Here is a 4854-nt window from a genome sequence, read left to right as displayed (position 1 = left end):
ATAATCAGTTCTCAACAATTATTCATTATTATTAAAGTTTAACATTATGAAATTAACAAAAATAATATAAAACGCATATCCTGGCAAAATAGCCACATGGCAGCCGAAAACGGTATATTCCCTTTCTGTTCTCCCGTGTTCCCTAGTTTGTTGTACAGTCTTTCCAAAAATCGGGGCTTTTTTAAAATGCCGCAGGACGCAGGACAATTGTTAAAAATCAGGATACGTCTGGTCACCTTACTCTGGGGGTGCGGGCTACTAGTTTGTTCCAGACAGTTTGGCTCCTTCTGAGCTAATTGTTCTTGCCTAGAAGCAAGGGAGGGAGCCAGTCTCTTTCTGATACCTTGCCCAGGAGGGGAGTAGGGAGTTTAGATTAGCCTTTTCATTTCCAAATGAAGTTACATTAACCTCTTCATTCCCAAATGGAGTAACATTAACCTTTTCAGCAGCTGAAACCGTATATTCCCTTCCCATTCTCCCGCTGTTCCCTAGCTTATCATGCATTCTCTCCAAAAATTGGGACTTTTTAAAAACACCACAGGACGTGGGACAAATTGTTAAAAATCAGGACTGTCCCGGACGCCTGATCACCTTAGACTATAGGCACCCTCCAGGGCACCCAGCTAGGTTTTCTATTTTTAGTAGAAGTGGGGGTTTGCTCGTGTGTGGGCTGGTCTCAAACTCCTAAACTCAAGCAATCCACTTGCTTCGGCCTCCCAGAGTGCTAGGATTATGGGCTGAACCACCCTGCCCAGCCGATTCCTGGCACTTCTGACCAACTTCTACAGTGAACTTGAAAAGCCTCCAGGCACATCAGAGGTAGACACTAGCAGTGAATGCGCTGTCAGAGAACACCGAGGAGGTAAGGTGCGAACCAGGGCATGGGCCCAAGAGCCTCTGTGGCAGGATGGTCTAAACATGTTGATCCCCCAAAATGTGGTGCCTATACCAGCAGTATCAGCCTAACTTAGGAACTTGCAAGAATATAGATGTGTCCCTGCCCAGACATAATGAATAGTAGACTTCCTGGGGGTGGGGCTCAGCTGCCAGAGTACTAAGGGACCTTTCAGGTTGTGAAGTGGGCTTTGAGAATCCCTGCTCTAACCCAGCGTTCCTAACTCCAAAGCCCAAGGCATTTCTGGAAAACACCAAGATTATGGCTGAGGCCTGGGGTCAATGGGTGGGGAAGGGGCAGAACACGAAGCTGACACTCAGCCCTGGGGAAACCACATCAATGCTAGCTCTTAGAACCCAGTGAGGAGGCAGAGATCATTCCTTCACCCATGAAGTATTTACTGAGTGCCTACTGAGTGCCTACTGTGTGCCAGAGCCTGGGGCAGATGCTTAGCACTTATTGGGGGCCTGGGAGTGGAAGAAGCAGGGTGCGTGTGAGGGTTGGGGACTGAACACAGAGAACTTGGGTCTCTTTGGGTTCTCATGGTCTGGCCCACTCCTTGGAGATACTTACCAGGAAATGACTTGGGCTTCCCAGTCCAGAGAGGCCCCTGCCTCTTTCTCTGTGAGCCAAGCAATTGCTGTTAGCATTCCCAAAATGGATTCTGACACTGTCACTGAGGCCGGCAGAACACACATCCCTCATGGTTCAGCTGAGACCACAGGCCAGCCCACAGCCTGACTTGCAGAGTGAACCAAAATCAGGGAGGGGCCCAGAGAAGCTGGACCCCACACCTTCAGTGGTCTAAATGGCACCCACCACTTCATGCGCAGGAGATGAACCATGTGGACACCCAGGGATTCGTGTGGATTTCTTCAACCCATCTCCTTTCCTGGAGCATCTCTCCTCTTTCCATGACCTGTAGCACTGGCTTCCCAAGTTCCACTATGTTCACCATTCACCTTCAAGCTTGAGCCCAGGACTCAACCCTCCAAGTTCCCTGTAGGCAACCATCATGGGCAGCTTTGCCCAATGACACCATGTGTCTCTCCTACCATTGACAGCCCTGGGAAAATGGAGTTCAAGGGCATAGGCCTCATTGGACCTGACATCTTTGAGCAACCCTGTCCTCAGATTCCAACTGGGTTAGAATGTTGGGGGTCAGGCGCCAGGCAGGGTAGCTCACACCTATAATCCTAGCACTTTGGGAGGCCGAGGAGGATGGATTGCCTGAGTTCACAGGTTCGAAACCAGCCTGAGCAAGATTGAGACCTGGTCTCTAAAACTAGCTGGGCATTGTGGCAAATGCCTATAGTCCCAGCTACTTGGGAGACTGAGACAAGAGAATTGCTTGAGCCCAAGAGTTTGAGGTTGCTGTAAGCTACGATGCCATGGTATTCTACTGAGGATAACAAAGTGAGACTGTCTCAAAAAAAAAAGAATGTTGGGATGGCTCAGTACCCATAGCACAGTGGTTACACTGAGGGTGGTGGGTTCAAACCCCACCCGGGTTAACTAAACAACAATGACAACTGCAATAAAAAATAGCCAGGCATACTGGCAGGCGCTTATAGTCCCAGCTACTTGGGACGCTGAGGCAAGAGAATCATCTAAGCCCAAGAGTGTGAGATTGCTGTGAGCTGTGACACCACTGCACTCTACTAAGGGCAACAGAGTGAGACTCCATCTCAACAACAAAAAAAGAATGTTGGGGGTGAGAAAACTGTCACTCATAATGTCCAAATGGGAACAGCCCATCCTAACATTCACCCAGCCAGGGATGATGACAGCACACAAGATGCCTTCCTCACTGGCCAGAGCTGACACTGGGTCAACACATTAGGGCAGCCTGAAGAGGAATGAGATGGGAAAGGCCAACCCAGAGAGGCCTCAGAGAGGCCTGACTCCCAGGTCCTCCCACTCTTGTCACTTTACTATAGCGGTAAAACACATTGTGTCTGCAGTCCTAGTTCAGAATTTCTGTCATGAAGCCCACACATGCTGCCAAAGTTGAAGATGGTGGCTTGCACTTAGCACGGTTCTTCCTGGGTATAGATCTAGAAAACCTTCCCCAGAAGTGACCCAAATGCCTAGGACAGGGAGGGGGATGCCAGCAAGAAGGAACAAGACCTCCATCCTCTGTCCTTGATAAATCTAAACCTGGCAAGAAAGCTGATAAAATTCTCATTCTGCACAGAAGTCTACATGACTCAGCAGGAGAGCAGGTATGTCAGGGGTATTGGAGCCAGACTCCTTCCGCAGCCTGGGCCTGCTCAGGTCACTCCCCCTGCCTGAGGACCCTGGGGGTGGAGGAGGAGCATCAGCCCAGGGGTAAAGTCCAGTTTAGGCCAGCAGGTGGAGGTGAGGTGGGTCACGTGGCTGGGGAGCAGGGGCCTCACAACGCTGTTCAGGAGTGAGAGCCACATATTGGCAGTGTCCTGTGTCTCCAGAGACAAAGCCATAATGCACCCCCTGTTGTTAACCTCTCAGCTCACACATATGCCATCATATAGGGTTCCCGGTAAAAAGCTAACAATAGAACAAAGTCCAAGCTTGGTCTAAGGATAAGTTGTCTTTGTTCAAAGGAGACAAACAGAATAGGAACTGCTCTTTCTCTGTCCTCCTAGTGGTGAGAGAAAAATCTTACCAATGGGGCGGCACCTGTAGTTCTGTAGGTAGGGCGCTGGCCACATACACTGGGGCTGTTGGGTTTGAACCTGGCTCCGGCTTGCTAAAGTAACAATGACAACTGCAACAATAAAAATAGCCAGGTGCTGTGGCAGGCACCTGTAGTCCCAACTACTTGGGAGGGTAAGGCAAGAGAATCGCTTAAACCCAAGAGTTTGAGGTTGTTGTGAGCTGTGACACCACAGCACTCTACTGAGGGCGACATAGTGAGACTCTGTCTCCAAAAATAAAATTAAATTAAAATAAAAAAATAAAAAATAAAAAATATATATATATATAAAGAAAATAAGATGATGCTTCCAGTCAGTGTCATCAGCCTTTGCCCTCAGCCACTCCAATGCTTAGCAACAGGCTCATGAATATAGGAGCCAAGATGGTAGATATAGGGGACATGCCTGAGCCCAATATCACAGCTTCCTTTCTTACAGATGTCAACCCAGCCACGGATACTACTGAGTTCCACATTCTAGCAACAGACACTAAAAATAATCCCAAGGTACTTGTTCCTCAGTGAGACCAACCATCCTCTTGGTGGCTGGTCAGTTATATCAAATGGCTTTTTCCCTGGAAAGAGCAGTGTTTCATTCTGCACAGGACTGATGCTTACTTTGGGTATATAATGCCTTCCTGCTCACAGAGCCTCAGCAGCCCCCAGTCTCTGTGGGTTTACATAGAGCATCCAACCTACCAACAGGAGTCCCATGCGGCACCACCTTAGGATAAAGGAAGCATTTATGGCAAAAGACATGGAGAGTAGACACAGGACATGGAAATCACTAGATACTGTGCAACCCAGATGCTACTGGCCCGAGAGAAGGCCAGCTGGGTCACATAACCTTAGAATACAGTTCTGCTTTGTGGTCTATGAGGAAACCTTCATCACCCCATGCTCAAGCCCAGACTGAAGGCTGAGGGTATAGCAAATCAGTAGATGTCACAGGGTGATGAGGTACAAAGACACTGATACCTACTCTCTGGCACTTCATTCTTTTCATAATTGAGTATGAGTGAGAATGGGACATGGGGTGGACCCTGATCAGGTGTGTCACAGATAGAAGGGACACAGGCTATCTGTAGGGGATGGTACCCCACCTAAAGAATGACTCAGAGGGAGGTTTAGGTTTGGCCTTGTAGGCTGCTGGGGAAGGCAAGAAGGAAAAGAGAAGGGGAAAGAGTAGAAATGAAGAAAGGGGCTCGGCGCCTATAGCTCAACCGGCTAAGGCGCCAGCCACGTACACCTAAGGTGGCGGGTTCGAATCCCCAGCCTGGAC

Source organism: Otolemur garnettii, unplaced genomic scaffold (genome assembly GCF_000181295.1).
Source record: "Otolemur garnettii isolate 467f Iridium unplaced genomic scaffold, OtoGar3 scaffold00151, whole genome shotgun sequence".
NCBI classification, from domain to species: domain Eukaryota; kingdom Metazoa; phylum Chordata; class Mammalia; order Primates; family Galagidae; genus Otolemur; species Otolemur garnettii.
This window is presented reverse-complemented; position numbering follows the sequence as displayed.